This window comes from Pongo abelii, chromosome 11 (genome assembly GCF_028885655.2).
Source record: "Pongo abelii isolate AG06213 chromosome 11, NHGRI_mPonAbe1-v2.0_pri, whole genome shotgun sequence".
NCBI lineage: Eukaryota > Metazoa > Chordata > Mammalia > Primates > Hominidae > Pongo > Pongo abelii.
In genome coordinates, this window is record NC_071996.2 from 107,833,348 (window position 1) to 107,843,217 (window position 9,870).

Consider the following 9,870-nt stretch of genomic DNA (forward strand, 5'->3'; position numbering starts at 1 on the left):
CGACACTCTCAGCAATTTTTCATCACTTAAAATATCCTTTGAGCAATTCTGCAGGGCATACTTGAAACTGATGAGTGGATCAAAAATGCTTACTGATCATCACATGTCAGAAGTGACATGACCTCACAGGAGAAAGACTATTGAAATGTTCACCAACAGTAGTATGAAGATTTGTACTAAAGCCCCTTGTGGCCACATTCTGAAATCTCAGTCCTGGGTGTAGCTTGCAGGAGAGCAGAGGTATTGCTTCTCTCATTTACCTCTGTATAACCTAAAACAGAACCTGACACATAGTAGTCACTAGATAAATATTTGCTGAACAGCTGAATCAATTGAATGGGTGTTTCCTTGGTGATTACTCTGGTTTTGCTCATAAAGTTTTGTTTTGTTTTGTTTTGTTTGGCAGGGGAGCCTTGTTCTGTCGACCAGGCTGGAGTACAATGTTGCCATTTTGCCATCATAGCTTACTGCAGTCTCAATTTCCCAGGGTCAACACACCTCAGCCTCCCGAGTAGCTGGGACCACAGGCGTGAGCCACCACATGTGGCTAATTTTTTTATTCTTTGTAGAGATGAGGTCTCCCTATGTTGCCCAGGTTGGTCTTGAACTCCTGGGATCAAGTGATCCTCCCACCTCAGCTTCCGAAAATGCTAGGATTACAGGCATGAGCCACCACGCTCAGCTCTTTGCTCATAAAGTTATTAAAAAAAAACAATTTCCATTTGTATATACATATTTAGATGACTAACTTCTCAATTTGTAATAACAATGATAAACCTTCGGCAATGGAGAGAAATTGCCTGGATAAAGCTGAAGGACCCAGTGGATTAACATCCCATCCTTTAGCCAAAGAGATGGTAAGAAAACACTTTTTCTTAATGAAAATTAATCTAAAACATATTTTTAATAAAAAAAATATGAATGTACTGTCAAGTAGAATGCAAAATTAAAAGGATTTTCTTTTAGCTAGAATATGAGACATGAGGGGGTGTGCCTTTCTTGCAATAGCTTCTGATATGGTTTCACTGTGTCCCCACCCAAATCTCATCTTGAACTGTAATCTCCATAATCCCCAAGTGTCACAGGGGGACCCGGTAGGAGGTAATTGAAATATGGGGGTGGTTTCCCCCTTGCCGTTCTTGTGATAGTGAGTTCTTATGAGATCTGATGGTTTTATAAGTGTCTGCCATTTTCCCTGTTTGCACTCATTCTCTCTCCTGCCACCCTGTGAAGAGGTGCCTTCCACCATGATTGTAAGTTTTCTGAGGCCTCCCCAACCCTGCAGAACTGTGAGTCAATTTTAAACCTCTTTTCTTTGTAAATTACCTATTCCCAAGCAGTTTTTCATAGCAGCACAAGAATGGACTAATACAGCTTCCTTCTCAAGATGCTGGAAGTTCTTGTTAACTCTCCTGTGCTTTCAGGAATCCTGCTCACAGGCTTCAATAGACACTTTGGCCATTGTATCAGACCCATATGAACCACTATCACTAAGCTATTATCAGCTATTTCTTTGGTTCCATTTTCTGCTAATTCACCCTCTCGGGTGTTTTTCTGAAAATAACTGGAGTCATTTACAATACATTCCTTCATCTATTCAAGCATTCATATTATCTTTAGGTTTGTTAATCACTCATTACCTGAGCCCTCATTTCCATGTAAAGCATTGTGTCTGTGAATTTTTAACAGTTCTTTTATTACCTTATTTCTTAGGTTGGATTATCTGCAGAACAGACTATGAGAAGGAGATTCATATGTGTAAATTTATTGGTGAATGTGCTCAAAATCAATTCTTGTGTGGAAGTGAATCAGGGTTATGCGGAGAAAGGAGTTGGGCAGGGATACTTTTGCAACAAAGGTTTTCCATAACTGTGATGGACATTCAGAGTTGATCAGCCTTCAAGCAAGGGGTCTGGGCCTTTATTCCTTCCCTCACACACATGGACCACTCACTGGATGTGGACATGTGGGCTGCCCTATGAATGAGGCCCAATCTTGAGCAGTGAGGCTCTGTTCCATTGAGGGTAATTCCTGATTAGTGGCTCAGATGAGATCCTCAGCTGCCAACAATACCAGCATCACTGGATGAGCACTCAGTCCTGAAGGGGGAGTGGGTCTGTGTGATTCACCATAGCGCACATTATACTATAGTAGGGTAGAGGTGGAAAAGGTGTAAGGCCCTTCCTCACCCATTGTAAGGGTCATGGCCTACACTCCTACAGTAAAAGACAGATTAACAAGAGAAAAGCATAACAAATTTACTTAATCAAAGTTTTATGTGACACAGGAGCCTTCAGACATGAAGACTCAAACACCCAGGGAAAACTGTACATTTTTATGTCTGAATTTGATGAAGAATAGGCAAACAGCCATGTAGAAATGTAATTGGACAAACATGGGATTAAATAATGGTAATAGACTAGGGAGACAGGGACCTAGCAAGACCTGTCTGTTCAGATTCTTCTTGGCCTCTCTGTGTAGAGTTCCTTCCTTCTAGCTATCAGGCAGGACTCCTCTGGAACAAGAGTCTTATGCTCTACTACCAGCTAAGGTAGATCAGAGAACTTCTTTATGGCCAGTTCCTACACAGGAAGGTTAGAGTAAGGGGAAGGCTAGAGTCATATTTCTGGGTTTTATGACTTGCTTTGGGAAAGATGGGTTCTATTTTCTATGACCCACTGTGGGGAAGAGGAATTCTGGTTTCTATGACTTGCTTGCTTTGGAGGAGAAAGAGGGGTGGGAGGCAGGAGATAGGAGGGCAGCAGAAGATCAGAGAGAGAGACTTTGCTTCTGAAACTGCTTCTGAGGCCTTCCAACCTCCTTTAGTTCAAAGGACTCAGTATGCCAAAGTGCCATACTTTGCGATATTGTTTTCTGAGCCCCAGCAGTAGGGTTCAAATGCTCTTCTGGGGAGTTCCTCCTAACAAACAATCTGCCTCTCAAGAATAAAGTTTTATTGTCTCTGGTTTCTGCCTATGGTTAGCCGTATTTGCAACCATCAAATGCAGTTATTTGAGAAAAAATGGTTTGCTTGTTTCTTCTGGAATGCAGAAAAGTCCCAGGCCTTGGCTCTGTTCTTATGCTGTATCTTCCCATTCCTAAATGGGTGTTTCCTTGGTGATTACTCTAGTTTAGCTCATAAAGTGTTTTTGTTTTTGTTTTTGGTTTGTTTGTTTTTGAGACAGAGTCTTGCTCTGTTGCCTAAGCTGAAGTGCAGTGGCACGATCACACAGCTTCCTGCAGCTTCCTGCAATCATAGCTTACCAACTCCTAAGAGCCAGTGCTCAACTTCCTTTCTTCAAGAAAATTTATTCAAGTATCCATTGACTTCCCAATTACTCTAGTTGTAATCCAGTTTATTGTCAGTAGGCCCTGGGTTCATTCTGGCAAATTATTGTCCATTAATTTATCTCCTCTTGAATTTACTTTTAAGTTCTTTTTGTTCTTTGCTAGAATAAGTTGCTTTGGTTTTAAGAATCGGTCTCATTCAAAATAGTGTGACAAAAAATAATTGGTTAGCAGGTGACTGTTATTTTGACAATATTTGTAGGTTAGTACTGGGGTCAGTGGAGACTTGAGGCAGGTCCAAAAGTGCTTTCATCTCACGAGCCACTGAAATCTCAAGGTTTTGGCTTTTTGATTCCTTCAATACCAAGCAGCCAATCCTCTTCTATTCTGTAGCCTACATACTAGAAGGAGCCAATCTGTCTGGCTTAGCTGATCACCAATTATTTTACTTGCTTTTAATATCAGATTATATCATGGGTTGACTAGCCTATGCATGGCTGTCCTTGAGTCAGGGACCACTCTTAGTCTTATCCGTAGCTATCCCAGTCCTTCAGCATATAGCACTGCCTTTTTGAGTAAGGAACTTGCAACTTAATGAAACTTATTGGATTTGGTAGAGGCATGACCGACATATGCTACTCATTGTTAATACCACCATTTTGTGGGTATCACTTGCCAGAAGTTTTATGTACATGGTAAACTGATAGTTATTTTTGTTTGCTGTGAAATTGCTCTTTTCAAGTCTTGTGAGACATGTTAAAGTCCATATATAACCTATTTATTTTCTTTATTCTATTTATATTCTGATTATATAATAAAAGAGCATTTAAAAAGTTGTAACAAATACATAAAATTATACTTATTCACGCATACATGTGGCAAAGCATTAATGGCTTTATCGAATAATTTTATACAAAGGAATCATAACTCTAAATCATATAGTCTTTCAAATCTTCCATTATGAATTCATGGATTAATGTCTAAAATTATAGCATATAAAATAAATGAAATATCAGATAGCATGTAGTTTGACTGCAGCATTTAATATTAATAAGATTTTTGGATTTGCTGCTTACAGTGCTATGCAATCGTAGCTAAACCAAACTATTAATTTGAGTTAACTGAGCAAGAGTAGAAATTTTTTTATTTCTTAAATGATGATGGAAATTAATGGTGATTTTGGCAATCAGGGAAGAGCTTATATTTCACTGTTAAAATGTAGAAGGACTTTCTCTTGAGAAAAGCATGAATTAAGCTTAGTCCGGGAAAAAAATTCATTTTTGCAAATATATCAGATTGAATTGGAAACATTGTTAGTGCTTCTCTTAAATTTAAAATATTAGTGAGATTCAAAATCTCTATTTATGAATCGTTGTAGAAGCCCACTAGGAAAGACCTTCTGGGCAAATTATTATGTTTGTTCCCAAACACTTCCTTGCCCTTCTCCTTGCTAATTGGCTTCCCGCCAGTCATGCTAGCACTACACACTGGTAGAAGCATGGAAGGGGGAAGAAAAGAATCCAGGGGGTGGCTATTTCTCTCTGGTCTTCTTTTCTCTCTCCTTCTCTCCCCTGGTTGTGTTTTCTGGCTGGGGCTGCAACTCCTCCTGATAGTCGCAGGTCTTCTCCGGACAGGCTCTCAGCTCAGTCCTTGCTTTGGTTTTAGTTCCTGCCAGGCGGCCCAGCTTCTGGGTTCTGCTGACATTCTGCATCTTCCCTGCATACAGCCAGCCCTCGAGAAAGAAGCAGCTTCCTGCTGTGGCTAATCTCTGAATTGCCTTCCCATATCTTGCTTGGCTTCCCAGCCCTTTCATCAACAGTGTAATTAATTTCTCGTATTCAACTCCCTCTGTTTGATACAGGGTATGTTTTCAGTTTGCCTGACTGGACCCTGAATCATACGGCATTTCTCCACTTTCCATTCATGGAATAGCAGACTAAAAGGACTTTACATTAAGCAATAATACAGTTTACTACTTTGGATAAACATACGTAAAGGTGGAGATACTTTACAAATATGTACATATGTGACGTTTCACTTAAATTCAGCCTGATATGACTTACTCCAACATCTTTCTTTTGGATTCTTCCCAAACTCAGTCACTTCCTACTCAAAGTCTTTATATATAAAGATGTCAAAATATGACTATTAAATGCTGTTTTAGGCATATGACTCCTTTGTTTAAGCATCTAGAAGCTCTTTGGTGCTTTAGATCCAAAATCCTTAATCTATTTCTCACAGCTGTCCCTGAATCATTTTCCTCTTCCTGAATCTTTCTAGCCTTACATCCTATGTTATGCTCCGATGAAACCTATCTGTTCTGGTCAAACACTCTTGCTTTCCATTCTTAACATTCAATTTCCTGTTTTCTACTGTTGTGTCTTCACTAGGGCAGCAGCACCCTTTCTTATCACATCTTTGACATTGATAATACCTTATAGAGAATAAGAATAATACCTTATCATCATTAACAATTCATCATTATACACATATGTAACTTCTCCAGATCTCCCTCTTTTTGAATATCAGCATTTTCCAGGATTCTAGTCTAAGCCCTATTGCCTTTTCATCTTAAACTCCTTCTTTGGATGATCTCTTCTCTTCTGACAAGTTGAGCTTCAATCTATGACCCCTGAATCTCAATATATAGTCTTTAAACTTCCTCCTGAGCTCCAAACTTTGTATTTCCAGCTGACTAAACATTTTTACCTGGTTGTTTCGCAGGCACATCAAACTTAGAATGTCCCAACTGAACTTACTCTTTTTTTTCCCCAACATCTGCAAAGGCCTCCCCACTTTCCAACTTCCTTAGCTTTAACTAATAATGTCACTTCTTCTTCTTCTTTTTTGAGATGGAATCTCGCTTTGTCACCCAGGCTGGAGTGTACTGGTGCGATCTTGGCTCACTGCAACCTCCGCCTCCTGGATTCAAGTGATTCTTCTGCCTCAGCCTCCCGAGTAGCTGGGATTACAGGCGCACACCACCATGCCTGGCTAATTTTTGTATTTTTGGTAGAGACGGGGTTTCACTATGTTGGGCAGGCTGGTCTTGAACTCCTGACTTCAGGTGATCCACCTGCCTCGGCCTCCCAAAGTGCTAGGATTACAGGCGTGAGCCACTGTGCCCGGCCAATAATGTCACTTATTAACTAGTTGTCTGAACTAGAAGCCAGTGTTTCTTAATTTTTCCCCAAAGCTTACCATCTTCCATCTATCACAAATTCGGAAAGATATCCCCAATCTTCCCCTCTTCATCATCTATATTGCCTTAGTCTTCTAGGAGGCCACTGCTGTAGGCAATTTCTTCTACCTCATTTCCTGCCTGTCTTTTGGCTCATTAATGCTCCAGGAACCAAACTGGCTTTTTCTTAATTCCTAAAACACATCACTCTTGGTCTTATCTCAGAGATATTTGCATTTACTGTTCACCTTTTCGCTGGGTTCTTCCCAAAGTAACTTTTTTCTCTTACCAATCCAATATAAATAGGTTCTCCCTTACCCAATTATTCTCTATTACATAACCCTGCTGTTTGTACCTTTTATTATACTTTATAACAATGTGCAAATATTTTGTTCATTTAATTAGTCATTTATTATCTGTCTTCCTCACTAGAGTCTAAGCTTCATAGTCACTTTGTACTCAGTTACATTATAGGTGTTGAAAAACTACTGTTGCATTAGAAAATGAATGGTGGATTGAATGAACTAAGGTGGGGCTTCTGCCTGTCTCTCAGGTCCTCTGCATTCCACCAAGCACAAATCCGATCATGTTATTGTCCTGCTTAAAATCCTTTGGTGGTTTATAATTTTCTGCAATAGTCATTTAAATACTCAGCAAACTTTTTTGATATTTACAATTGTGGGGAGAATAAGTGTTCAGAATCTTAAGTTTAAATTGAAACTAAAGGAATAGGTAGAAGAATGAACACCATACCAGCACTTCCTAGCCCAGTGAGAGTTCAAAGCCTTGAGCCATGGCTGGCTCCGGTGGCTCACATGTGTAATCCCAGCACTTTGGGAGGTCAAAACAGGCAGATCACTTGAAGTTAGGAGTTCAAGACCAGCCTGGCCAACATGGCGAAAACTCATCTCTACTAAAAATACAAAAATTAGCCAGGTGTGGTGGCACACATCTGTAATTCCAGCTACTCAGGAGGCTGAGGCAGGAGAATTGCTTGAACCCAGGAAGCAGAGGCTGCCGTGAACCGAGATTGTGCCACTGCACTCCAGCCTGTGCAATAGAGTGAGACTCTGTCTCAACAACAACAACAAACCACAAAGCCTTGAACCAATGTTGGTCAAATATCTAATGTTATAAATTCTGTTACCAGACAGACAGGGAAGTGAAGAAAGCACTGGACTATGATCCAGAGGTTCTGGGTTCTGATTCTGGCTGAACCAGTTTCCTTGACTTCTCTAGTCCAGTTTCCTCATCTACAAAACGAGGATATTGTATCAGGTAATCTCCAAGGCCCCATTCAGCTCTGTAATTCTGTGATTCTCAGATACTAGATTAAATGTTTCTGGATTGTTTTTTGAGCATCAAATGAAATACTATGTATGTAGATTGTGAACTAGAATACACATCTTAACATTGGTTTTGCTATGGTCCTGGCACCCTCATTACAGAGCTAGTTATACTTTGTCTCCAGAAGTTGTGTACTTGATGTGCAGTTTCTATGTATCATTTGAATTGTTTCACTTTGGAAGTAGTTTCAGACTCAATGAAAACAGGTGACATTTAGAAATGCTGGTAAGTGGAAAAAAAGTTGAAGCAGGGCAATATATCTTGCCTACTATGTGTTGAGTGCTTTATGTATATTACACCTTAAAATAGAGTTATCATCCCATTTTACAAAAAAGGATAGTGACATATGCCTAAGATTACTCAGCTTATCACTGCACACACATGACTTACACACTGAAATGTCCAGGGCCAAATCTCTCTCTACCTTCTGTCAATTACATGGATGCCCGTTCACTTCCTCTCCAAGTAAAGGGATATAAATGAGAATCAGAAAGTGGCCTTCGGTAAAGTAAGCAGAATTGAAAAGAGAACTCTTGGCTGCACCCTTACCTCAAAGCTATCTTTGGACAGCTGAACTTGCTGGAGAGCACCCATGACCACTGCTATTGGCCCTCTTTCTAACAGTCTTCTACAAATGCCTAGAGGTGAAAGGACTTGGTCCTATCCAGAGTAGGGCCTATTCCTGTGCTTACCGTTAATGGGCCCCAATGAGCTTCAGAGAAGGAGACCACACAATGAGGAAAACAACGAATTAATAATCAAAATTAACTTAATACAACTGCATCAGAACAGTTTCCTTGCTTTTGGTTGTTCATTTTACTTTTTTTTTTTTTTAAAAGAGATGCTCTTTTCATGATTCAGCTCCTTTTCAAGAAAACAAACTTAGGGAGAATATTAGTTTCTACAGAGTAGAATTCGGTATAAGGAGGGGTGATATAGCTGTATCATTTGCGAAGACTTGTGAGTCTTGCTTATAGTATAGACAAAAAAATGGACCTTCCAAAAAGCTGGTGGCCCATATTCCCCTTAGGGTGAAGAGCATTGTTATTTGTGCATCCAGGAGAGCTACAGAAATAAATAACCAAAAATGTCAACAAATGAATGCCATGCAGTATTTAGAGACAAACAGCTCTAAAGAAGAATGCATTCTTGTCCAGTTAAACGATAACCCAGACCATTTGCTTTTAAATATAAAAGGGAAAAAATGAAAACGAATACCCATTTTTCTCTTTCTTTTTTTATGCAATCATTCTTGTACCTGCTTTCAGAAGGAAGCAAAGAATGTGATCTTTTATACTAATGCTCCAAGGGTTTTAGAAATAAGTTAATTTAATTAGTAAAATTGATTCAATTTTTTTGTGATAAATAGTACTTGCTATAAATAATTCCTTGAAAGGTAAAAATATTTTATTTAACAGTGCAAAACATGAGACTCAATTACTGGTCAACTATAGATTAAATATTATCATTCTTCATTCAATGTACACCTGATAGTACCTGACATTTTAATTATACTTCTGCAAGGCAGGGTGGTTTAATAATATTGGTCAGGATTATTGTTCTTTCTCTGTACAACACTTCTTTACTGGCTACTCCAGTACTTGCTAAGCTGTTGGATAACAAATGGAAAAATATCACATCACAGGCAATATTTATCTACCGAGCAGGCAAAACAAGAAAATGGAACCCAGGCTTGGCATCCTCTAGTGTTACTCAATCAAGGCAAATTATTTATTGTCTTCTGCCCAGGAGGTCCCATGGGGCATGAAATATTGATTTAGGAATTTGCTGGGCATTGATGACTGTGTGTTGCAGTTGTGTTCTTTTTTTAATCCCTTGATAATATATGGTCAATTGTTTCTATATATGCTATGATGAGGCTGAATAACAAATTAAACCTGGCTATTTAATAAACATGAAATGTAAACACTAAACTCTTCATACTAACTTAGGGCTATAAAAGGTCACCCCATGGTGTGCAGGATTGCACAATGCACTGTTCACATCCTTGTCTAGAGTCATCTCTTCCTTCATCTCACAATGGCATGGCCCCT